The sequence below is a fragment of the Pseudophryne corroboree genome, unplaced genomic scaffold (assembly GCF_028390025.1).
Source record: "Pseudophryne corroboree isolate aPseCor3 unplaced genomic scaffold, aPseCor3.hap2 scaffold_149, whole genome shotgun sequence".
Lineage (NCBI taxonomy): Eukaryota > Metazoa > Chordata > Amphibia > Anura > Myobatrachidae > Pseudophryne > Pseudophryne corroboree.
The window spans coordinates 812,602-837,030 of record NW_026968120.1 but is presented as its reverse complement, the minus strand read 5'-3'; the positions used below and the strand labels follow the sequence as shown (position 1 = coordinate 837,030).

The 24,429-nt window shown below is 45.4% G+C and overlaps 16 non-coding genes and 4 pseudogenes across 16 annotated transcripts; 18 read left to right on the top strand and 2 right to left on the bottom strand.

Moving 5' to 3' along the window:
* The first annotated feature begins 996 nt into the window (after window positions 1-996).
* Window positions 997-1,175, top strand: LOC134998586 (U1 spliceosomal RNA; annotated as a pseudogene).
* A 2,082-nt stretch (window positions 1,176-3,257) lies between these two features.
* LOC134999190 (U1 spliceosomal RNA) lies at window positions 3,258-3,420 on the bottom strand. The gene has a single exon (XR_010201350.1). It is a non-coding gene; the product is annotated as a U1 spliceosomal RNA (small nuclear RNA).
* A 5,881-nt stretch (window positions 3,421-9,301) lies between these two features.
* Window positions 9,302-9,480, bottom strand: LOC134998605 (U1 spliceosomal RNA; annotated as a pseudogene).
* A 3,765-nt stretch (window positions 9,481-13,245) lies between these two features.
* LOC134999220 (U1 spliceosomal RNA) lies at window positions 13,246-13,408 on the top strand. The gene has a single exon (XR_010201379.1). It is a non-coding gene; the product is annotated as a U1 spliceosomal RNA (small nuclear RNA).
* Window positions 13,409-14,079: 671 nt separating this feature from the next.
* Window positions 14,080-14,243, top strand: LOC134998965 (U1 spliceosomal RNA). Its single transcript, XR_010201126.1, has one exon. It is a non-coding gene; the product is annotated as a U1 spliceosomal RNA (small nuclear RNA).
* A 152-nt stretch (window positions 14,244-14,395) lies between these two features.
* LOC134998402 (U1 spliceosomal RNA) lies at window positions 14,396-14,559 on the top strand. Its single transcript, XR_010200666.1, has one exon. It is a non-coding gene; the product is annotated as a U1 spliceosomal RNA (small nuclear RNA).
* Window positions 14,560-15,229: 670 nt separating this feature from the next.
* Window positions 15,230-15,393, top strand: LOC134999099 (U1 spliceosomal RNA). Its single transcript, XR_010201262.1, has one exon. It is a non-coding gene; the product is annotated as a U1 spliceosomal RNA (small nuclear RNA).
* A 152-nt stretch (window positions 15,394-15,545) lies between these two features.
* LOC134998564 (U1 spliceosomal RNA) lies at window positions 15,546-15,709 on the top strand. Its single transcript, XR_010200767.1, has one exon. It is a non-coding gene; the product is annotated as a U1 spliceosomal RNA (small nuclear RNA).
* A 2,424-nt stretch (window positions 15,710-18,133) lies between these two features.
* LOC134998916 (U1 spliceosomal RNA) lies at window positions 18,134-18,296 on the top strand. Its single transcript, XR_010201079.1, has one exon. It is a non-coding gene; the product is annotated as a U1 spliceosomal RNA (small nuclear RNA).
* A 152-nt stretch (window positions 18,297-18,448) lies between these two features.
* On the top strand, window positions 18,449-18,584 carry LOC134998448 (U1 spliceosomal RNA; annotated as a pseudogene).
* Window positions 18,585-19,282: 698 nt separating this feature from the next.
* Window positions 19,283-19,446, top strand: LOC134998944 (U1 spliceosomal RNA). Its single transcript, XR_010201105.1, has one exon. It is a non-coding gene; the product is annotated as a U1 spliceosomal RNA (small nuclear RNA).
* A 152-nt stretch (window positions 19,447-19,598) lies between these two features.
* LOC134999136 (U1 spliceosomal RNA) lies at window positions 19,599-19,761 on the top strand. The gene has a single exon (XR_010201298.1). It is a non-coding gene; the product is annotated as a U1 spliceosomal RNA (small nuclear RNA).
* A 674-nt stretch (window positions 19,762-20,435) lies between these two features.
* On the top strand, window positions 20,436-20,599 carry LOC134998845 (U1 spliceosomal RNA). Its single transcript, XR_010201011.1, has one exon. It is a non-coding gene; the product is annotated as a U1 spliceosomal RNA (small nuclear RNA).
* Window positions 20,600-20,751: 152 nt separating this feature from the next.
* LOC134998489 (U1 spliceosomal RNA) lies at window positions 20,752-20,914 on the top strand. The gene has a single exon (XR_010200722.1). It is a non-coding gene; the product is annotated as a U1 spliceosomal RNA (small nuclear RNA).
* A 673-nt stretch (window positions 20,915-21,587) lies between these two features.
* LOC134998508 (U1 spliceosomal RNA) lies at window positions 21,588-21,751 on the top strand. The gene has a single exon (XR_010200740.1). It is a non-coding gene; the product is annotated as a U1 spliceosomal RNA (small nuclear RNA).
* A 152-nt stretch (window positions 21,752-21,903) lies between these two features.
* Window positions 21,904-22,039, top strand: LOC134998447 (U1 spliceosomal RNA; annotated as a pseudogene).
* Window positions 22,040-22,740: 701 nt separating this feature from the next.
* LOC134998935 (U1 spliceosomal RNA) lies at window positions 22,741-22,904 on the top strand. Its single transcript, XR_010201097.1, has one exon. It is a non-coding gene; the product is annotated as a U1 spliceosomal RNA (small nuclear RNA).
* A 152-nt stretch (window positions 22,905-23,056) lies between these two features.
* LOC134998320 (U1 spliceosomal RNA) lies at window positions 23,057-23,219 on the top strand. Its single transcript, XR_010200604.1, has one exon. It is a non-coding gene; the product is annotated as a U1 spliceosomal RNA (small nuclear RNA).
* Window positions 23,220-23,893: 674 nt separating this feature from the next.
* LOC134999046 (U1 spliceosomal RNA) lies at window positions 23,894-24,057 on the top strand. The gene has a single exon (XR_010201205.1). It is a non-coding gene; the product is annotated as a U1 spliceosomal RNA (small nuclear RNA).
* Window positions 24,058-24,209: 152 nt separating this feature from the next.
* LOC134998465 (U1 spliceosomal RNA) lies at window positions 24,210-24,372 on the top strand. The gene has a single exon (XR_010200704.1). It is a non-coding gene; the product is annotated as a U1 spliceosomal RNA (small nuclear RNA).
* Window positions 24,373-24,429: the final 57 nt, after the last annotated feature.

Here is a 24,429-nt window from a genome sequence, read left to right as displayed (position 1 = left end):
TTACGGAGTCCCCAGCATCCTCTAGGACGTAAGAGAAAAATTATGCTGGCAGAAAAATCCAATTGAGTGATTAAACAGCTCCAGAGCTGCTCTGTAAGGCAAGTAAAAGGGTGTGGGCCCTGCAGCACTACCTGTAGTTTGCATTGTGCATTGGAAGCCTAGTTTGCTGTCTGTTTCCACTTCTTTTTTCTTGAGCCCCTCCCGTCTATACCCTTGTGCACTATCCTGACTTCTCCTCCCGTCTGCTTACTTTGTGCCTTCCAATGCACAATGCAAACTACAGGTAGTGCTGCAGGGCCCACACCCTTTTACTTGCCTTACAGAGCAGCTCTTGAGCTGTTACAGTGCCCAGCTGCTGCAAGAAATCAGCGTGAATGCTTCAGGCGCTGGGGCATGGCCAACATGAGCCCCACACCGAAGGAGGGTGGGGGTGTTTAATGCGAACTAGGGGTCTCGCACAATGCGAACTACAGGTAGTGCTGCAGGGCCCACACCCTTTTACTTGCCTTACAGAGCAGCTCTGGAGCTGTTACAGTGCCCAGCTGCTGCAAGAAATCAGCTTGAATCCTTCAGGGGCTGGGGCATAGCCAACATGAGCCCCACACCGACGGAGGGTGGAGGTGTTTAATGCGAACTAGGGGTCATCCAAGTGCCGCAAAAGGCCGCCATGCCCTGCACGCCCCTTTTCTCTTTTCATATGCAGACGAGGGTTGAAGCCAACTTTGACCCACTGCTTGGATGACATCGCCATATGCAAATCCATCTGCTGCAGGCCTTCCCCCAGGAATGCTTGCACTAGTTGTTGCATTTGGTTTGTTGTTTGGGGGTGCTTCAGTATTAGGCAGCCTTCTGCCCTCCCATGTTCATCTGAAAATATGTGTTCTCCCTGCAGTTGTTGTCCCCAGATGAGAGTTCCCTTGTGCTGCCTCAGTTGTATCTCCTTTACTTGACAGAGATGTGCCTGAGCAGCGGCCCTCCCCAGCCCTATCCCAAATCATACTTATTTTGCATAGGAGATACCATGGTCATGAAGACTGTTCTCCCAGGGTGCGGTTCATTCATTGCATTCTGGGTATGCTGACCCCTGTGATTTCCCCAAATGTGGGAAACTCGACTGCATTATTTAATGCGAACTAGGGGTCATCCAAGCACCGCAAAAGGCCGCCATGCCCTGCATACCCCTTTTCTCTTTTCATAAGCAGACGAGGTTTGAAGCCAACCTTGACCCACTGCTTGGATGACATCACTTGCTGCCTTTCCAATGAAGCAAGTTTAATTTAATAATAGGTGAAAAACCATCCCTACAAAGGTGTTAATCAGATACTTGGCTTTGTGGACACTTTTCAGAGCACAAATTTGTTAGCATAAAAATAAAGCCAGAAAATGAAGAGCTGTTTAATCACTCAATTGGATTTTTCTGCCAGCATATTTCTTTTTCTCTGCAACCCACTGCTAAATTGTGCTTCGTGGCTGTTTTTTTTATAAAATCACTTAATCAAATCTAACTCTGATTACATCAGAGAAGGCCAGGTACCCTACACCATAAGAGGTGGTTTGAAATTTTTACTTGTCTACTTAAAGATCACCAAAATCTGATAACAAGGTCAATTACGTCCCTAGGTGGGATTGAACCACCAACCTTTTGGTTAACAACTGAACACGCTAACTGTTTGTGCCTCAGAGACACTTTGCGAAAGTACATACTGACAAAGGCTAATAAGCATTCATCTAGAACGTTTCCTAGAAAAACTTTAAAAAGTCAATAATCTGGAGAGTTTTTGTAAGATGTTTCTTCCATCAACCAATGAAGAAACACATTGGTACTTTCCCATGATGAGTGAGTGCTTCAGGATCTCTTGCACTTACATGTGCAGCAGAGTACTGTAATGGAAGCATGCTGGGTCCATAACCCAGAGGTAGGCAGATTGAAACTATCCTCTGCTATATGCATTGTTTTTTGTTAATTAAAGTAATCCAAAACTGGGATTGATATTTTTGCTCTTTTATTTTTACTTAAAGTACAATAACTTTTACCATTTTAATTTGTTTTAATAGTATATTGACAGTATTGTTTTCTTTCAAAAATCCACTTAATTTTCTTTACCCTATTATTAAAATGGTAATTGACAAAAACAAACTACATTGTCACCAGAAGAGCAGTACAAAATATACAAGTGATATATTAAAATCATCTTTCCAGCTTTAATTTCAATGATGCCTTGGTGCAACAATTTTGTGAGAAACATCTTCACCCATAAAGAAAGATTTTCTTAATTCCTTACCTGTGTGCTGATTAGATATCACCTTGTTTTCACATTAAACAGACTTCCCCATGAGGAAGCAGCAAGGATGCAGTGACGTTTATGTTTCCTGGTGTCAACCTGTATTATTTCAGTAGACATTGAAATGAGGATGCATCTTGCTGCCTTTCCAATGAAGCAAGTTTAATTTAGTAATAGGTGAAAAACCATTCCTACAAAGGTGTTAATCAGAGACTTGGCTTTGTGGACACTTTTCAGAGAGCAAATTTGTTAGCATAAACATAAAATCAGAAAATGAAGAGCTGTTTAATCACTCAATTGGACTTTTCTGCCAGCATAATTTTTTTTCTCTGCAACCCACTGCTAAATTGTGCTTCCTAGCTGTTTTTTATAAAATCACTTAATCAAATCTAACTCTGATTACATCAGAGAAGGCTGGGTACCCTACACCATAAGAGGGGGTTTGAAATTTTGACTTGTCTACTTAAAGATCACCAAAATCTGATAACAAGGTCAATTACGTCCCTGGGTGGGATTGAATCACCAACCTTTAGGTTAATAGCCATACACACTAACTGATTGCGCCACAGCGACACTTTGCAAAAGTGCATACTGACAAAGGCTAATAAGCATTCATCTAGAACGTTTCCTAGAAAAACTTTAAAAAGTCAATAATCTGGAGAATTTTTGTAAGAAACACATTGGTACTTTCCCATGATGAGTGAGTGCTTCAGGATCTCTTGCACTTACATGGGCTATTAACCAAAAGGTTCCCACCCAGTGATGTAATTGACCTTGTGATCAGATTTTGGTGATCTTTAAGTAGACAAGTTAAAATTTCAAACCCCCTCTTATGGTGTAGGGTACCTGGCCTTCTCTGACGTAATCAGAGTTAGATTTAATTAAGGTGCGCAAGGGCATAGAAGGGAGCGGTTTAAGAAAAGAGAAGTGGAAACAGACAGCAAACTAGGCTGGAGAGAGACCTGAGACAAAGAGATCTGAATTATACGAGAGCCGACCAGGGGAAACACAAATTATGCAGTCAAGTTTCCCACATTTGGGGAAATCGCAGGAGCAGCACACCCAGAGTGCAATGGGTGAGCCTTGCCCTGGGAGAAGCACCTTCATGATCATAGTATCTCACCTGGCAGGTAAGTAGGAGTTGGGCTAGTGCTGGGGAGGGTCGCTGCTCGGGTACGCCCCTGTCAAGTGAAGGAGATCCAACTGAGGCAGCACAAGGGAACTCTCGAAAGAAGAACAAGGCTAGAGGAAGATCTGAGACAAAGAAATCTGACTTTTACCAGAGCTGACCAGAGGAAAGCACAAACACAGTCCCCCACTACCACCAGGAAACATTAACGCCACTGCATCCTTGCTGCTTTCTCATGTGGAAGTCTATTTAATGTGAAAACAAGGTGATATCTAATTAGCACACAGAAAAGAAAATTAAGTGAATTTTTGAAAGAAAACAATACTGTCAATATACTATTAAAACAAATTAAAATGGTAAAAGTTATTGTACTTTAAGTAAAAATAAAAGAGCAAAAATGTAAATCCCAGTTTTGGATTACTTTAATTAACAAAAAAAATGCATATAGCAGAGGATAGTTTCAATCTGCCTACCTCTGGGTTATGGACCCAGCATGCTTCCATTACAGTACTCTGCTGCACATGTAAGTGCAAGAGATCCTGAAGCACTCACTCATCATGGGAAAGTACCAATGTGTTTCTTCATTGGTTGATGGAAGAAACATCTTACAAAAATTCTCCACATTAATGACTTTTTAAAATGTTTCTAGGAAACGTTCTAGATGAATGCTTATTAGCCTTTTTCAGTATATGCTTTTGCAAAGTGTCGCTGTGGCGCAATCAGTTAGTGTGTAAGGCTATTAACCAAAAGGTTGGTGGTTCAATCCCACCCAGGGACGTAATTGACCTTGTTATCAGATTTTGGTGATCTTTATGTAGACAAGTCAAAATTTCAAACCCCCTCTTATGGTGTAGGGTACCTGGCCTTCTCTGATGTAATCAGAGTTAGATTTGATTCAGTGATTTTATAAAAACAGCTAGGAAGCACAATTTAGCAGTGGGTTGCAGAGAAAAAGAAATATGCTGGCAAAAAAATCCAATTGAGTGATTAAACAGCTCTTCATTTTCTGGCTTTATTTTTATGCTAACAAATTTGTTCTCTGAAAAGTGTCCACAAAGCCAAGTCTCTGATTAACACCTTTGTGGTGATGGTTTTTCACCTATTACTAAATTAAACTTGCTTCATTGGAAAGGCAGCAAGATGCATCCTCATTTCAATATCTACAGAAATAATACAGGTTGACACCAGGAAACATTAACGCCACTGCATCCTTGCTGCTTTCTCATGTGGAAGTCTGTTTAATGTGAAAACAAGGTGATATCTAATTAGCACACAGGTAAGGAATTAAGAAAATCTTTATTTAAGGGTGAAGATGCTTCTCACAAAATCGTTGCCCCAATGCATCATTGAAATTCAAGCTGGAAAGATGATTTTAATATATCACTTGTACATTTTGTATTGCTCTTCTGGTGACAATGTAGTTTGTTTTTGTCAATTACCATTTTAATAATCGGGTAAAGAAAATTAATTGGATTTTTGAAAGAAAACAATACTGTCAATATACTATTAAAACAAATTAAAATGGTAAAAGTTATTGTACTTTAAGTAAAAATAAAAGAGCAAAAATATCAATCCCAGTTTTGGATTACTTTAATTAACAAAAAAAAATGCATATAGCAGAGGATAGTTTCAATCTGCCTACCTCTGGGTTATGGACCCAGCATGCTTCCATTACAGTACTCTGCTGCACATGTAAGTGCAAGAGGTCCTGAAGCACTCACTTATCATGGGAAAGTACCAATGTGTTTCTTCATTGGTTGATGGAAGAAACATCTTACAAAAACTCTCCACATTATTGACTTTTTAAAATGTTTCTAGGAAACGTTCTAGATGAATGCTTATTAGCCTTTGTCAGTATGTACTTTTGCAAAGTGTCGCTGTGGCGCAATCAGTTAGTGTGTATGGTTATTAACCAAAAGGTTGGTGGTTCAATCCCACCCAGGGACGTAATTGACCTTATTATCAGATTTTGGTGATCTTTAAGTAGACAAGTCAAAATTTCAAACTCCCTGTTATGGTGTAGGGTACCTGGCCTTCTCTGATGTAATCAGAGTTAGATTTGATTCAGTGATTTTATAAAAACAGCTAGGAAGCACAATTTAGCAGTGGGTTGCAGAGAAAAAGAAATATGCTGGCAAAAAAATCCAATTGAGTGATTAAACAGCTCTTTATTTTCTGGCTTTATTTTTATGCTAACAAATTTGTTCTCTGAAAAGTGTCCACAAAGCCAAGTCTCTGATTAACACCTTTGTAGGGATGGTTTTTCACCTATTACTAAATTAAACTTGCTTCATTGGAAAGGCAGCAAGATGCATCCTCATTTCAATGTCTACTGAAATAATACAGGTTGACACCAGGAAACATTAACGCCACTGCATCCTTGCTGCTTTCGCATGTTGAAGTCTGTTTAATGTGAAAACAAGGTGATATCTAATTAGCACACAGGTAAGGAATTAAGAAAATCTTTATTTAAGGGTGAAGGTGTTTCTCACAAAATCGTTACCCCAATGCATCATTGAAATTCAAGCTGGAAAGATGATTTTAATATATCACTTGTACATTTTGTATTGCTCTTCTGGTGACAATGTAGTTTGTTTTTGTCAATTACCATTTTAATAATAGGGTAAAGAAAATTAAGTGGATTTTTGAAAGAAAACAATACTGTCAATATACTATTAAAACAAATTAAAATGGTAAAAGTTATTGCACTTTAAGTAAAAATAAAAGAGCAAAAATATCAATCCCAGTTTTGGATTACTTTAATTAACAAAAAAAAATGCATATAGCAGAGGATAGTTTCAATCTGCCTACCTCTGGGTTATGGGCCCAGCATTTTTCCATTGCAGTACTCTGCTGCACATGTAAGTGCAAGAGATCCTGAAGCACTCACTCATCATGGGAAAGTACCAATGTGTTTCTTCGTTGGTTGATGGAAGAAACATCTTACAAAAACTCTCCAGATTATTGACTTTTTAAAGTTTTTCTAGGAAACGTTCTAGATGAATGCTTATTAGCCTTTGTCAGTATGTACGTTTGTAAAGTGTCTCTGTGGCGCAATCTGTTAGTGTTTGGTTATTAATCAAAGGGTTGGTGGTTCAATCCCACCCAGGGATGTAATTGACCTTGTTATCAGATTTTGGTGATCTTTAAGTAGACAAGTCAAAATTTCAAACCCCCTTCTTATGGTGTAGGGTACCTGGCCTACTCTGATGTAATCAGAGTTAGATTTGAATCAGTGATTTTATAAAAAAAACAGCTAGGAAGCACAATTTAGCAGTGGGTTGCAGAGAAAAAGAAATATGCTGGCAGAAAAATCCAATTGAGTGATTAAACAGCTCTTCATTTTCTGGCTTTATTTTTATGCTAACGAATTTGTTCTCTGAAAAGTGTCCACAAAGCCAAGTATCTGATTAACATATTTGTAGGGATGGTTTTTCACCTATTACTAAATTAAACTTGCTTCATTGGAAAGGCAGCAAGATGCATCCTCATTTCAATATCTACTGAAATAATACAGGTTGACACCAGGAAACATTAACGCCACTGCATCCTTGCTGCTTTCTCATGTGGAAGTCTGTTTAATGTGAAAACAAGGTGATATCTAATTAGCACACAGGTAAGGAATTAAGAAAATCTTTATTTAAGGGTGAAGATGTTTCTCACAAAATCGTTGCCCCAATGCATCATTGAAATTCAAGCTGGAAAGATGATTTTAATATATCACTTGTACATTTTGTATTGCTCTTCTGGTGACAATGTAGTTTGTTTTTGTCAATTACCATTTTAATAATCGGGTAAAGAAAATTAATTGGATTTTTGAAAGAAAACAATACTGTCAATATACTATTAAAACAAATTAAAATGGTAAAAGTTATTGTACTTTAAGTAAAAATAAAAGCTAAAATATCAATCCCAGTTTTGGATTACTTTAATGAACAAAAAAAAAATGCATATAGCAAAGGATAGTTTCAATCTGCCTACCTCTGGGTTATGGGCCCAGCATGCTTCCATTGCAGTACTCTGCTGCACATGTAAGTGCAAGAGATCCTGAAGCACTCACTCATCATGCGAAAGTACCAATGTGTTTCTTCATTGGTTGCTGGAAGAAACATCTTACAAAAACTCTCCAGATTATTGACTTTTTAAAGTTTTTCTAGGAAACGTTCTAGATGAATGCTTATTAGTCTTTGTCAGTATGTACTTTTCGCAAAGTGTCTCTGTGGCGCAATCGGTTAGTGTGTTCAGCTATTAATCAAAAGGTTGGTGGTTCAATCCCATCCAGGGACGTAATTGACCTTGTGATCAGATTTTGGTAATATTTAAGTAGACAAGTCAAAATTGCAAACCCCCTCTTATGGTGTAGGGTACCTGGCCTTCTCTGATGTAATCAGAGTTAGATTTGATTAAGTGATTTTATAAAAAAACAGCTAGGAAGCACAATTTAGCAGTGGGTTGCAGAGAAAAAGAAAAATGCTGGCAGAAAAATCCAATTGAGTGATTAAACAGCTCTTCATTTTCTGGCTTTATTTTTATGATAACAAATTTGTTCTCTGAAAAGTGTCCACATAGCCAAGTATCTGATTAACATCTTTGTAGGGATGGTTTTTCACCTATTACTAAATTAAACTTGCTTCATTGGAAAGGCAGCAAGATGCATCCTCATTTCAATATCTACGGAAATAATACAGGTTGACACCAGGAAACATTAACGCCACTGCATCTTTGCTGTTTTCTCATGTGGAAGTCTGTTTAATGTGAAAACAAGGTGATATCTAATTAGCACACAGGTAAGGAATTAAGAACATCTTTATTTAAGGGTGAAGATGTTTCTCACAAAATCGTTGCCCCAATGCATCATTGAAATTCAAGCTGGAAAGATGATTTTACTATATCACTTGTACATTTTGTATTGCTCTTCTGGTGACAATGTAGTTTGTTTTTGTCAATTACCATTTTAATAATCGGGTAAAGAAAATTAATAGGATTTTTGAAAGAAAACAATACTGTCAATATACTATTAAAACAAATTAAAATGGTAAAAGTTATTGTACTTTAAGTAAAAATAAAAGAGCAAAAATATCAATCCCAGTTTTGGATTACTTTAATTAACAAAAAAAATGCATATAGCAGAGGATAGTTTCAATCTGCCTACCTCTGGGTTATGGGCCCAGCATTTTTCCATTGCAGTACTCTGCTGCACATGTAAGTGCAAGAGATCCTGAAGCACTCACTCATCATGGGAAAGTACCAATGTGTTTCTTCATTGGTTGATGGAAGAAACATCTTACAAAAACTCTCCACATTATTGACTTTTTAAAATGTTTCTAGGAATCGTTCTAGATGAATGCTTATTAGCCTTTGTCAGTATGTTCTTTTGCAAAGTGTCGCTGTGGCGCAAGCAGTTAGTGTGTAAGGCTATTAACCAAAAGGTTGGTGGTTCAATCCCACCAAGGGACTTAATTGACCTTGTTATCAGATTTTGGTGATCTTTAAGTAGACAAGTCAAAATTTCAAACCCCCTGTTATGGTGTAGGGTACCTGGCCTTCTCTAATGTAATCAGAGTTAGATTTGATTCAGTGATTTTATAAAAACAGCTAGGAAGAACAATTTAGCAGTGGGTTGCAGAGAAAAAGAAATATGCTGGCAGAAAAATCCAATTGAGTGATTAAACAGCTCTTCATTTTCTGGCTTTATTTTTATACTAACAAATTTGTTCTCTGAAAAGTGTCCACAAAGCCAAGTCTCTGATTAACACCTTTGTAGGGATGGTTTTTCACCTATTATTAAATTAAACTTGCTTCATTGGAAAGGCAGCAAGTGATGTCATCCAAGCAGTGGGTCAAAGTTGGCTTCAAACCTCGTCTGCTTATGAAAAGAGAAAAGGGGTATGCAGGGCATGGCGGCCTTTTGCGGTGCTTGGATGACCCCTAGTTCGCATTAAATAATGCAGTCGAGTTTCCCACATTTGGGGAAATCACAGGGGTCAGCATACCCAGAATGCAATGAATGAACCGCACCCTGGGAGAACAGTCTTCATGACCATGGTATCTCCGATGCAAAATAAGTATGATTTGGGATAGGGCTGGGGAGGGCCGCTGCTCAGGCACATCTCTGTCAAGTAAAGGAGATTCAACTGAGGCAGCACAAGGGAACTCTCATCTGGGGACAACAACTGCAGGGAGAACACATATTTTCAGATGAACATGGGAGGGCAGAAGGCTGCCTAATACTGAAGCACCCCCAAACAACAAACCAAATGCAACAACTAGTGCAAGCATTCCTGGGGGAAGGCCTGCAGCAGATGGATTTGCATATGGCGATGTCATCCAAGCAGTGGGTCAAAGTTGGCTTCAACCCTCGTCTGCATATGAAAAGAGAAAAGGGGCGTGCAGGGCATGGCGGCCTTTTGCGGCACTTGGATGACCCCTAGTTCGCATTAAACACCTCCACCCTCCGTCGGTGTGGGGCTCATGTTGGCTATGCCCCAGCCCCTGAAGGATTCAAGCTGATTTCTTGCAGCAGCTGGGCACTGTAACAGCTCCAGAGCTGCTCTGTAAGGCAAGTAAAAGGGTGTGGGCCCTGCAGCACTACCTGTAGTTCGCATTGTGCGAGACCCCTAGTTCGCATTAAACACCCCCACCCTCCTTCGGTGTGGGGCTCATGTTGGCCATGCCCCAGCCCCTGAAGCATTCACGCTGATTTCTTGCAGCAGCTGGGCACTGTAACAGCTCAAGAGCTGCTCTGTAAGGCAAGTAAAAGGGTGTGGGCCCTGCAGCACTACCTGTAGTTTGCATTGTGCATTGGAAGGCACAAAGTAAGCAGACGGGAGGAGAAGTCAGGATAGTGCACAAGGGTATAGACGGGAGGGGCTCAAGAAAAAAGAAGTGGAAACAGACAGCAAACTAGGCTTCCAATGCACAATGCAAACTACAGGTAGTGCTGCAGGGCCCACACCCTTTTACTTGCCTTACAGAGCAGCTCTGGAGCTGTTTAATCACTCAATTGGATTTTTCTGCCAGCATAATTTTTCTCTTACGTCCTAGAGGATGCTGGGGACTCCGTAAGGACCATGGGGGATAGACGGGCTCCGCAGGAGACATGGGCACTTTAAGAAAGACTTTAGATCTGGGTGTGCACTGGCTCCTCCCTTTATGCCCCTCCTCCAGACCTCAGTTTACTACTGTGCCCAGAGGAGACTGGGTGCTTTTCAGGGAGCTCTCCTGAGTTTCCTGACAGAAAGTATATTTGTTAGATTTTTTTATTTTCAGGGAGCCTGCTGGCAACAGACTCCCTGCATCGAGGGGCGGAGGGGAGAGATGCACACCTACTTCTGTGAGTTGATAGGCTCTGCTTCTTAGGCTACTGTACAGCATTAGCTCCAGAGGGATCGGTACGCAGGTCTCACCCTCGCCGTCCGTCCCAGAGCCGCGCCGCCGTCCCACTCGCAGAGCCGGAAGTTAGAAGCCGGGTGAGTATGAGAAGAAAAGAAGACTTCAGAGGCGGCGGAAGACTTCATGATCTTCACTGAGGTAACGCACAGCAGTAAAGCTGTGCTCCATTGCTCCAATACACCTCACACACGGCAGTCAGTGTAAGGGTGAAGGGCGCAGGGTGGACGCCCTGGGCAGCAATATAGACCTCTCTTTGGCAAAATAAATATATATGCAGCTAGGCACTGTATATATATATAAGAGCCCCCGCCATTTTTTTACTATATTTGAGCGGGACAGAAGCCCGTCGCTGAGGGGGTGGGGCTTCTCCCTCAGCACTCACCAGCGCCATTTTCTCCACAGCACCGCTGAGGGGAAGCTCCACGGACTCTCCCCTGCTTATACCACGGTAGAAAGAGGGTCTTAAAGAAGAGGGGGGCACATAATTAGGCGCATATGGAAATACAGCGCTACTGGGTAAACATAAAATTATTGTGTTTTTTTCCTGGGTCATATAGCGCTGGGGTGTGTGCTGGCATACTCTCTCTCTCTGTCTCTCCAAAGGGCCTTGTTGGGGAACTGTCCTCAGATAAGAGGATTCCCTGAGTGTATGGTGTGTCGGTACACGTGTGTCGACATGTCTGAGGTAGAAGGCTCTCCTAGAGAGGAGCAGGAGCAAATTAATGTGGTGTCTCCATCGACAACGCCGACACCTGACTGGATGGATATGTGGAATGTTTTAAGTGCTAATGTAAACTTATTACACAAGAGATTAGACAAAGCTGAAGCTAGGGAACAGTCAGGGAGTCAACCCATGCCTGTCCCTATGTCGCAGGGACCTTCGGGGTCTCAAAAGCGCCCACTATCCCAAATAGTTGACACAGATACCGACACAGATTCTGACTCCAGTGTCGACTACGATGATGCAAAGTTACAGCCAAAATTGGCTAAATGTATTCGATATATGATTATTGCAATAAAAGATGTTTTGCACATCACAGAGTCCCCTGTCCCTGACACGAGGGTACACATGTATAAGGGAAAGAAACCTGAGATAACCTTTCCCCCCTCACATGAGTTGAACGAATTATGTGAAAAAGCTTGGGAATCTCCAGACAAAAAGCTGCAGATTCCCAAAAGGATTCTTATGGCGTATCCTTTCCCGCCAATGGACAGGATACGGTGGGAATCCTCCCCTAGGGTGGATAAAGCATTGACACGCTTATCCAAAAAGGTAGCGCTGCCATCCCAGGATACGGCTACCATCAGGGACCCTGCTGACCGCAAGCAGGAGGTTACCCTAAAGTCCATTTACACACATTCTGGTACCTTACTCAGACCGGCAATTGCGTCGGCCGGGGTTGTAGCGCGGTGGCAGCATGGACAGATACCTTATCAGCAGAGATTGAGACCCTAGATAAGGATGCTATGTTATTGACCATAGGGCATATAAAAGATGCTGTCCTATATATGAGAGATGCTCAAAGTGACATTAGTCTACTGGGTTCTAGAATAAACGCTATGTCGATTTCTGCTAGACGAGTCCTATGGACCCGGCAATGGACAGGTGATGCCGACTCAAAAAGGCATATGGAGGTTTTACCTTACAGGGGTGAGGAATTGTTTGGGGAAGGTCTCTCGGACCTAGTCTCCACAGCTACAGCTGGTAAATCAAATTTTTTGCCTTATATTCCCTCACAGCCTAAGAAAGCACCACATTATCAAATGCAGTCCTTTCGATCACAGAGAAACAAGAAAGTACGAGGTGCGTCCTTTCTTGCCAGAGGTAAGGGCAGAGGGAAGAAGCTGCACAACACAGCTAGTTCCCAGGAACAGAAGTCCTCCCCGGCCTCTACAAAATCCACTGCATGACGCTGGGGCTCCACTAAAGGAGTCCGCCCAGTTGGGGGCACGTCTTCGAGTTTTCAGCCACATCTGGGTTCATTCGCAGGTGGATCCCTAGGCAATAGAAATTGTTTCTCAGGGTTACAAGCTGAAATTCGAAGAGGTGCCTCCTCGCCGGTTTTTCAAATCGGCCCTACCATCTTCTCCCCAGGAAAGGGAGATAGTGTTAAATGCAATTCACAAATTGTATCTTCAACATATGCAGATGAGGGTTCCAGCCAACTTTGGCCCACTGCTTGGATGACATCACCGTATGCAAATCCGTCTTCTGCAGACCTTCTCCCAGGAATGCTTGTACTAGTTGTTTCATTTGGTTTGTTGTTTGGGCGTGCTTCAGTATTAGGCAGCCTTCTGCCCTCCCATGTTCATCTGAAAATATGTGTTCTCCCGGCAGTTGTTGTCCCCAGATGAGAGTTCCCTTGTGCTGCCTCAGTTGAATCTCCTTTACTTGACAGAGATGTGCCTGAGCAGCGGCCCTCCCCAGCCCTATCTCAAATCATACTTATTTTGCATAGGAGATACCATGGTCATAAAGATTGTTCTCCCAGGGCAAGGCTCACCCATTGCACTCTGGGTGTGCTGCTCCTGCGATTTCCCCAAATGTGGGAAACTTGACTGCATAATTTGTGTTTCCCCTGGTCGGCTCTCGTATAATTCAGATCTCTTTGTCTCAGGTCTCTCTCCAGCCTAGTTTGCTGTCTGTTTCCACTTCTGTTTTCTTGAGCCGCTCCCTTCTATGCCCTTGCGCACTATCCTGACTTCTCCCGTCTGCTTACTTTGTGCCTTCCAACGCACAATGCGAACTACAGGTAGTGCTGCAGGGCCCACACTCTTTTACTTGCCGTACAGAGCAGCTCTGGAGCTGTTACAGTGCCCAGCTTCTGCAAGAAATCAGCTTGAATGCTTCAGGGGCTGGGGCATAGCCAACATGAGCCCCACACCGAAGGAGGGTGGAGGTATTTAATGCGAACTAGGGGTCATCCAAGCACCGCAAAAGGCCGCCATGCCCTGCATAACCCTTTTCTCTTTTCATATGCAGATGAGGGTTCCAGCCAACTTTGGCCCACTGCTTGGATGACATCACCGTATGCAAATCCGTCTTCTGCAGACCTTCTCCCAGGAATGCTTTTACTAGTTGTTACATTTGGTTTGTTGTTTGGGGGTGCTTCAGTATTAGGCAGCCTTCTGCCCTCCCATGTTCATCTGAAAATATGTGTTCTCCCTGCAGTTGTTGTCCCCAGATGAGAGTTCCCTTGTGCTGCCTCAGTTGAATCTCCATTACTTGACAGAGATGTGCCTGAGCAGCGGCCCTCTCCAGCCCTATCCCAAATCATACTTATTTTGCATAGGAGTTTCCATGGTCATGAAGATTGTTCTCCCAGGGTGAGGTTCATTCATTGCATTATGGGTATGCTGACCCCTGTGATTTCCCCAAATGTGGGAAACTCGACTGCATTAATTGTGGTAGTGGGGGACTGTGTTTGTGCTTTCCTCTGGTCAGCTCTGGTAAAATACAGATTTCTTTGTCTCAGATCTTCCTCTAGCCTTGTTCTTTTTTCGAGAGTTTCCTTGTGCTGCCTCAGTTGGATCTCCTTCACTTGACAGGGGGGTGCCCGAGCAGCGACCCTCCCCATCTCTAGCCCAACTCCTACTTACCTGCCAGGTGAGATACTATGATCATGAAGGTGCTTCTCCCAGGGCAAGGCTCACCCATTGCACTCTGGGTGTGCTGCTCCTACGATTTCCCCAAATGTGGGACACTTGACTGCATAATTTGTGTTTCCTCTAGTCGGCTACTCGTATAATTCAGATCTCTTTGTCTCAGGTCTCTCTCCAGCCTAGTTTGCTGTCTGTTTCCACTTCTCTTTTCTTGAGCCGCTGCCTTCTATGCCCTTGTGCACTCTCCTGACTTCTCCTGTCTGCTTACTTTGTGCCTTCCAACGCACAATACAAACTACAGGTAGTGCTGCAGGGCCCACACCCTTTTACTTGCCTTTCAGAGCAGCTCTGGAGCTGTTACAGTGCCCAGCTGCTGCAAGAAATCAGCTTGAATGCTTCAGGGGCTGGGGCATAGCCAACATGAGCCCCACACCGACGGAGGGTGGAGGTGTTTAATGCGAACTAAGGGTCATCCAAGCGCCGCAAAAGGCCGCCATGCCCTGCATACCCCTTTTCTCTTTTCATATGCAGATGAGGGTTCCAGCCAACTTTGGCCCACTGCTTGGATGACATCACCGTATGCAAATCCGTCTTCTGCAGACCTTCCCCCAGGAATGCTTGTACTAGTTGTTGCATTTGGTTTGTTGTTTGGGGTGCTTCAGTATTAGGCAGCCTTCTGCTCTCCCATGTTCATCTGAAAATATGTGTTCTCCCTGCAGTTGTTGTCCCCAGATGAGAGTTCCCTTGTGCTGCCTCAGTTGAATCTCCTTTACTTGACAGAGATGTGCCTGAGCAGCGGCCCTCCCCAGCCCTATCCCAAATCATACTTATTTTGCATAGGAGATACCATGGTCATGAAGATTGTTCTCCCAGGGTGAGGTTCATTCATTGCATTCTGGGTATGCTGACCCCTGTGATTTCCCCAAATGTGGGAAACTCGACTGCATTATTTGTGGTAGTGGGGGACTGTGTTTGTGCTTTCCTCTGGTCAGCTCTGGTAAAAGTCAGATTTCTTTGTCTCAGATCTTCCTCTAGCCTTGTTCTTTTTTCGAGAGTTTCCTTGTGCTGCCTCAGTTGGATCTCCTTCACTTGACAGGGGGGTGCCCGAGCAGCGACCCTCCCCAGCTCAAGCCCAACTCCTACTTACCTGCCAAGTGAGATACTATGATCAGGAAGGTGCTTCTACCAGGGCAAGGCTCACCCATTGCACTCTGGGTGTGCTGCTCCTACGATTTCCCCAAATGTGGGACACTTGACTGCATAATTTGTGTTTCCTCTGGTCGGCTACTTGTATAATTCAGATCTCTTTGTCTCAGGTCTCTCTCCAGCCTAGTTTGCTGTCTGTTTCCACTTCTCTTTTCTTGAGCCCCTGCCTTCTTTGCCCTTGTGCACTCTCCTGTCTTCTCCTGTCTGCTTACTTTGTGCCTTCCAACGCACAATGCAAACTACAGGTAGTGCTGCAGGGCCAACACCCTTTTACTTGCCTTACAGAGCAGCTCTGGAGCTGTTACAGTGCCCAGCTGCTGCAAGAAATCAGCTTGAATGCTTCAGGGGCTGGGGCATAGCCAACATGAGCAGCAAGATGCAGCACTGGACTATTAGTAATGTACTGTTGTATGCTGAGCACCACAATGCAGCACAAGACAATGAGCAGTGATACTGAGCACTGATGAGGATACTACTGAGAACTGACACTGAGCAGGAGAGACACACTACTAGTATTACTGAGCAGCAATAAGTAACCACTGATACTGGGCACTGATATTGAGATTTCCACTGAGAGAACATAGCCACGTCCTCTCCGCTCTCTCTTCAATGCACGAGTAAAAATGGCGGCAACGCGCAGCTCTTTATATGGAATCCGAATCTCGCGAGAATCCGACAGCGGGATGATGACATTTTCCCTTGTTCAGGTTTTCCGAGTCAGGCGGGAACAACCGAGCCTGCCTCGGACCAGTGTAAACCACGTGGAGTTCGTCGGGAATTCGGTTCTCGGAGAACCGAACCCGCTCCTCTATATATACTATATTACTATGTTACTGTAGTATACAGAACACCACAATGCAATGAGCAGTGATAGTGAGCACTGATGAGGATACTAGAACTGACACTGAGCAGCAAGATGCAGCACTGGACTATTAGTAATGTACTGTAGTATGCTGAGCACCACAATGCAGCACAAGACAATGAGCAGTGATACTGAGCACTGATGAGGATACTACTGAGAACTGACACTGAGCAGGAGAGACACACTACTAGTATTACTGAGCAGCAATAAGTAACCACTGATACTGAGCACTGATATTGAGATTTCCACTGAGAGAACATAGCCACGTCCTCTCCGCTCTCTCTTCAATGCACGAGTAAAAATGGCAGCAAAGCGCAGCTCTTTATATGGAATCCGAATCTCGCAAGAATCCGACAGCGGGATGATGACATTTTCCCTTGTTCAGGTTTTCCGAGTCAGGCGGGAACAACCGAGCCTGCCTCGGACCAGTGTAAACCACGTGGAGTTCGTGGGGAATTCGGTTCTCGGAGAACCGAACCCGCTCCTCTCTACCTTATACCCATCAATTTTTTTATTTTCAATCTAAGCCCCTGCAGTTTTCTGTAAGCATCTGCTTCGCTATGATGATCAACAAGTCACAAGGGCAAACACTCAGGGCTTGAGGCGTAGATCTTAGGACCAGCTGCTACAAGCATGGCAGAGGTGTCACTATCACTGGTGACACCCAGAGAGGTGGCGAGGGAGATTGTAATGCAGTGCGCGCAGATAAACAGCGCAATGGTAAAAAGGAGGCATGGTTTCATAGGTAGGGGCGTGGCCTGGTGGCCTGAATCTACATTTTGTTGCTCCGGGTGTCCCGGGGGTTGGGGGCTGCACCCGGGGACTAGTGTGTGAGCTGTGCTGGCTCCTGCACAGTGACAGGGCATGGCCACCCAGCATGACGCCTCCCTTCTTGACCATGCTGTAATTGCAGTCGCACTGCAGTTCAGCGTGATCATAAAAAATGGTGTAGGCTCCTGCTGGTGCAGGCTGTAGAGAAAAGCTGCTGTGACCACGCCCCCTGTGTCTCCTCCGTTGCAGACCCCATTTTGAAGCCTTGCCCCCGGACTAAGAGAAAAGTATGCCCTTGCGCACTATCCTGACTTCTCCTCCCGTCTGCTTAATTTGTGCCTTCCAACGCACAATGCGAACAACAGGTGGTGCTGCAGGGCCCACACCCTTTTACTTGCCTTACAGAACAGCTCTGGAGCTGTTACAGTGCCCAGCTGCTGCAAGAAATCAGCTTGAGTGCTTCAGGGGATGGGGCATGGCCAACATGAGCCCCACACCAAAGGAGGGTGGGGATGTTTAATGCGAACTAGGGGTCATCCAAGCACTGCAAAAGGCCGCCATGCCCTGCATGCCCCTTTTCTCTTTTCATATGCAGATGAGGGTTCCAGTCAACTTTGGCCCACTGCTTGGATAACATCACCGTATGCAAATCCGTCTGCTGCAGACCTTCCCCCAGGAGTGCTTGTACTAGTTGTTGCATATGGTTTGATATTTGATGGTGCTTCAGTATTAGGCAGCCTTCCGCCCTCCCATGTTCATCTGAAAAGATGTGGTCTCCCTGCAGTTGTTGTCCCCAGATGAGAGTTCCCTTGTGCTGCCTCAGTTGAATCTCCTTTACTTGACAGAGATGTGCCTGAGCAGCGGCCCTCACCAGCCCTATCCCAAATCATACTTATTTTGCATAGGAGATACCATGGTCATGAAGATTGTTCTCCCAGGGTGAGGTTCATTCATTGCATTCTGGGTATGCTGACCCCTGTGATTTTCCCAAATGTGGGAAACTCGACTGCATATTTGTGGTAGTGGGGGACTGTGTTTGTGCTTTCCTCTGGTCAGCTCTGGTAAAAGTCAGATTTCTTTGTCTCAGATCTTCCTCTAGCCTTGTTCTTCTTTCGAGAGTTCTCTGGTGCTGCCTCAGTTGGATCTCCTTCACTTCACAGGGGGGAACCCGAGCAGCGACCCTCCCCAGCTCTAGCCCAACTCCTACTTACCTGCCAGGTGAGATACTATGATCATGAAGGTGCTTCTCCCAGGGCAAGGCTCAACCATTGCACTCTGGGTGTGCTGCTCCTGCGATTTCCCCAAATGTGGGAAACTTGACTGCATAATTTGTGTTTCCCCTCGTCGGCTCTCGTATAATTCAGATCTCTTTGTCTCAGGTCTCTCTCCAGCCTAGTTTGCTGTCTGTTTCCACTTCTCTTTTCTTGAGCCGCTCCCTTCTATTCCCTTGCGCACTATCCTGACTTCTCCCGTCTGCTTACTTCGTGCCTTCCAACGCACAATTCGAACTACAGGTAGTGCTGCAGGGCCCACACCCTTTTACTTGCCTTACAGAGTAGCTCTGGAGCAGTTACAGTGCCCAGCTGCTGCAAGAAATCAGCTTGAATGCTTCAGGGGCTGGGGCATAGCCAACATGAGCCCCACACCGAAGGAGGGTGGAGGTGTGTAATGCGAACTAGGGGTCATCCAAGCGCTGCAAAAGGCCGCCATGCCCTGCACGCCCCTTTTCTCTTTTCATATGCAGACGAGGGTTGAAGCCAACTTTGACCCACTGCTTGGATGACATCACCATATGCAAATCCATCTGCTGCAGGCCTTCCCCCAGGAATGCTTGCACTAGTTGTTGCATTTGGTTTGTTGTTTGGGGGTGCTTCAGCATTAGGCAGCCTTCTGCCCTCACATGTTCATCTGAAAATATGTGTTCTCCCTGCAGTTGTTGTCCCCAGATGAGAGTTCCCTTGTGCTGCCTCAGTTGAATCTCCTTTACTTGACAGAGATGTGCCTGAGCAGCGGCCCTCCCCAGCCCTATCCCAAATCATACTTATTTTGCATAGGCGATACCATGGTCATGAAGATTTTTCTCCCAGGGTGAGGTTCATTCATTGCATTCTGGGTATGCTGACCCCTGTGATTTCCCCAAATGTGGGAAACTCGACTGCATTATTTGTGGTAGTGGGGGACTGTGTTTGTGCTTTCCTCTGGTCAGCTCTGGAAAAAGTCAGATTTCTTTGTCTCAGATCTTCCTCTAGCCTTGTTCTTCTTTCGAGAGTTCCCTTGTGCTGCCTCAGTTGGATCTCTTTCACTTGACAGGGGGGTGCCCGAACAGCGACCCTCCCCAGCTCTAGCCCAACTCCTACTTACCTGCCAGGTGAGATACTATGATCATGAAGGTGCTTCTCCCAGGGCAAGGCTCACCCATTGCACTCTGGGTGTGCTGCCCCTGCGATTTCCCCAAATGTGGGAAACTTGACTGCATAATTTGTGTTTCCCCTGGTCGGCTCTCGTATAATTCAGATCTCTTTGTCTCAGGTCTCTCTCCAGCCTAGTTTGCTGTCTGTTTCCACTTCTCTTTTCTTCAGCCGCTCCCTTCTATACCCTTGTGCACTATCCTGACTTCTCCTCCCGTCTGCTTACTTTGTGCCTTCCAATGCACAATGCAAACTACAGGTAGTGCTGCAGGGCCCACACCCTTTTACTTGCCTTACAGAGCAGCTCTGGAGCTGTTACAGTGCCCAGCTGCTGCAAGAAATCAGCTTGAATGCTTCAGGGGATGGGGCATGGCCAACATGAGCCCCACACCAAAGGAGGGTGGAGGTGTTTAATGCGAACTAGGGGTCATCCAAGCACCGCAAAAGGCCGCCATGCCCTGCACGCCCCTTTTCTCTTTTCATATGCAGATGAGGGTTGAAGCCAACTTTGACCCACTGCTTGGATGACATCACCGTATGCAAATCCGTCTTCTGCAGAACTTCCCCCAGGAATGCTTGCACTAGTTGTTGCATTTGGTTTGTTGTTTGGGGGTGCTTCAGTATTAGGCAGCCTTCTGCCCTCCCATGTTCATCTGAAAATATGTGTTCTCCCTGCAGTTGTTGTCCCCAGATGAGAGTTCCCTTGTGCTGCCTCAGTTGAATCTCCTTTACTTGACAGAGATGTGCATGAGCAGCGGCCCTCCCCAGCCCTATTCCAAATCATACTTATTTTGCATAGGAGATACCATGGTCATGAAGATTGTTCTCCCAGGGTGAGGTTCATTCATTGCATTTTGGGTATGCTGACCCCTGTGATTTCCCCAAATGTGGGAAACTTGACTGCATTATTTGTGGTAGTGGGGGACTGTGTTTGTGCTTTCCTCTGGTCAGCTCTGGTAAAAGTCAGATTTCTTTGTCTCAGATTTTCCTCTAGCCTTGTTCTTCTTTCGAGAGTTCCATTGTGCTGCCTCAGTTGGATCTCCTTCACTTTACAGGGGGGTACCCGAGCAGCGACCCTCCCCAGCTCTAGCCCAACTCCTACTTACCTGCCAGGTGAGATACTATGATCATGAAGGTGCTTCTCCCAGGGCAAGGCTCACCCATTGCACTCTGGAAGTGCTGCCCCTGCGATTTCCCCAAATGTGGGAAACTTGACTGCATAATTTGTGTTTCCCCTGGTCGGCTCTCGTATAATTCAGATCTATTTGTCTCAGGTCTCTCTCCAGCCTAGTTTGCTGTCTGTTTCCACTTCTCTTTTCTTCAGCCGCTCCCTTCTATACCCTTGTGCACTATCCTGACTTCTCCTCCCGTCTGCTTACTTTGTGCCTTCCAATGCACAATGCAAACTACAGGTAGTGCTGCAGGGCCCACACCCTTTTACTTGCCTTACATAGCAGCTCTGGAGCTGTTACAGTGCCCAGCTGCTGCAAGAAATCAGCTTTAATGCTTCAGGGGATGGGGCATGGCCAACATGAGCCCCACACCAAAGGAGGGGGGAGGTGTTTAATTCGAACTAGGGGTCATCCAAGCACTGCAAAAGGCCGCCATGCCCTGCATGCCCCTTTTCTCTTTTCATATGCAGATGAGGGTTCCAGTCAACTTGGCCCACTGCTTGGATAACATCACCGTATGCAAATCCGTCTGCTGCAGACCTTCCCCCAGGAGTGCTTGTACTAGTTGTTGCATATGGTTTGATATTTGATGGTGCTTCAGTATTAGGCAGCCTTCCGCCCTCCCATGTTCATCTGAAAAGATGTGGTCTCCCTGCAGTTGTTGTCCCCAGATGAGAGTTCACTTGTGCTGCCTCAATTGAATCTCCTTTACTTGACAGAGATGTGCCTGAGCAGCGGCCCTCACCAGCCCTATCCCAAATCATACTTATTTTGCATAGGAGATACCATGGTCATGAAGATTGTTCTCCCAGGGTGAGGTTCATTCATTGCATTCTGGGTATGCTGACCCCTGTGATTTTCCCAAATGTGGGAAACTCGACTGCATTATTTGTGGTAGTGGGGGACTGTGTTTGTGCTTTCCTCTGGTCAGCTCTGGTTAAAGTCAGATTTCTTTGTCTCAGATCTTCCTCTAGCCTTGTTCTTCTTTCGAGAGTTCCCTGGTGCTGCCTCAGTTGGATCTCCTTCACTTCACAGGGGGGAACCCGAGCAGCGACCCTCCCCAGCTCTAGCCCAACTCCTACTTACCTGCCAGGTGAGATACTATGATCATGAAGGTGCTTCTCCCAGGGCAAGGCTCAACCATTGCACTCTGGGTGTGCTGCTCCTGCGATTTCCCCAAATGTGGGAAACTTGACTGCATAATTTGTGTTTCCCCTCGTCGGCTCTCGTATAATTCAGATCTCTTTGTCTCAGGTCTCTCTCCAGCCTAGTTAGCTGTCTGTTTCCACTTCTCTTTTCTTCAGCCGCTCCCTTCTATACCCTTGTGCACTATCCTGACTTCTCCTCCCGTCTGCTTACTTTGTGCCTTCCAATGCACAATGCAAACTACAGGTAGTGCTGCAGGGCCCACACCCTTTTACTTGCCTTACAGAGCAGCTCTGGAGCTGTTACAGTGCCCAGCTGCTGCAAGAAATCAGCTTGAATGCTTCAGGGGCTGGGGCATAGCCAACATGAGCCCCACACCAAAGGAGGGTGGAGGTGTTTAATGCAAACTAGGGGTCAGCCAAGCGCCGCAAAAGGCCACCATGCCCTGCATGCCCCTTTTCTCTTTTCATATGCAGACGAGGGTTGAAGCCAACTTTGACCCACTGCTTGGATGACATCACCATATGCAAATCCATCTGCGGCAGGCCATCCCCCAGGAATGCTTGCACTAGTTGTTGCATTTGGTTTGTTGTTTGGGGGTGCTTCAGTATTAGGCAGCCTTCTGCCCTCCCATGTTCATCTGAAAATATATGTTCTCCCTGCAGTTGTTGTCCCAAGATGAGAGTTCCCTTGTGCTGCCTCAGTTGAATCTCCTTTACTTGACAGAGATGTGCATGAGCAGCGGCCCTCCCCAGCCCTATTCCAAATCATACTTATTTTGCATAGGAGATACCATGGTCATGAAGATTTTTCTCCCAGGGTGAGGTTCATTCATTGCATTTTGGGTATGCTGACCCCTGTGATTTCCCCAAATGTGGGAAACTCGACTGCATTATTTGTGGTAGTGGGAGACTGTGTTTGTGCATTCCTCTGGTCAGCTCTGGTAAAAGTCAGATTTCTTTGTCTCAGATTTTCCTTTAGCCTTGTTCTTCTTTCGAGAGTTCCCTTGTGCTGCCTCAGTTGGATCTCCTTCACTTTACAGGGGGGTACCCGAGCAGCGACCCTCCCCAGCTCTAGCCCAACTCCTACTTACCTGCCAGGTGAGATACTATGATCATGAAGGTGCTTCTCCCAGGGCAAGGCTCACCCATTGTACTCTGGGTGTGCTGCTCCTGCGATTTCCCCAAATGTGGGAAACTTGACTGCATAATTTGTGTTTCCCCTGGTCGGCTCTCGTATAATTCAGATCTCTTTGTCTCAGGTCTCTCTCCAGCCTAGTTTGCTGTCTGTTTCCACTTCTCTTTTCTTCAGCCGCTCCCTTCTATACCCTTGTGCACTATCCTGACTTCTCCTCCCGTCTGCTTACTTTGTGCCTTCCAATGCACAATGCAAACTACAGGTAGTGCTGCAGGGCCCACACCCTTTTACTTGCCTTACAGAGCAGCTCTGGAGCTGTTACAGTGCCCAGCTGCTGCAAGAAATCAGCTTGAATGCTTCAGGGGCTGGGGCATAGCCAACATGAGCCCCACACCGAAGGAGGGTGGAGGTGTTTAATGCAAACTAGGGGTCAGACAAGCGCCGCAAAAGGCCACCATGCCCTGCACGCCCCTTTTCTGTTTTCATATGCAGACGAGGGATGAAGCCAACTTTGACCCACTGCTTGGATGACATTACCATATGCAAATCCGTCTTCTGCAGAACTTCCCCCAGGAATGCTTGCACTAGTTGTTGCATTTGGTTTGTTGTTTGGGGGTGCTTCAGTATTAGGCAGCCTTCTGCCCTCCCATGTTCATCTGAAAATATGTGTTCTCCCTGCAGTTGTTGTCCCCAGATGAGAGTTACCTTGTGCTGCCTCAGTTGAATCTCCTTTACTTGACAGAGATGTGCCTGAGCAGCGGCCCTCCCCAGCTCTATCCCAAATCATACTTATTTTGCATAGGAGATACCATGGTCATGAAGATTATTCTCCCAGGGTGAGGTTCATTCATTGCATTCTGGGTATGCTGACCCCTGTGATTTCCCCAAATGTGGGAAACTTGACTGCTTTATTTGTGGTAGTGGGGGACTGTGTTTGTGTTTTCCTCTGGTCAGCTCTGGTAAAAGTCAGATTTCTTTGTTTCAGATCTTCCTCTAGCCTTGTTCTTCTTTCGAGAGTTCCCTTGTGCTGCCTCAGTTGGATCTCCTTCACTTGACAGGGGGGTGCCCAAGCAGAGACCCTCCCCAGCTCTAGCCCAACTCCTACTTACCTGCCAGGTGAGATACTATGATCATGAAGGTGCTTCTCCCAGGGCAAAGCTCACCCATTGCACTCTGGGTGTGCTGCCCCTGCGATTTCCCCAAATGTGGGAAACTTAACTGCATAATTTGTGTTTCCCCTGGTCGGCTCTCGTATAATTCAGATCTCTTTGTCTCAGGTCTCTCTCCAACCTAGTTTGCTGTCTGTTTCCACTTCTCTTTT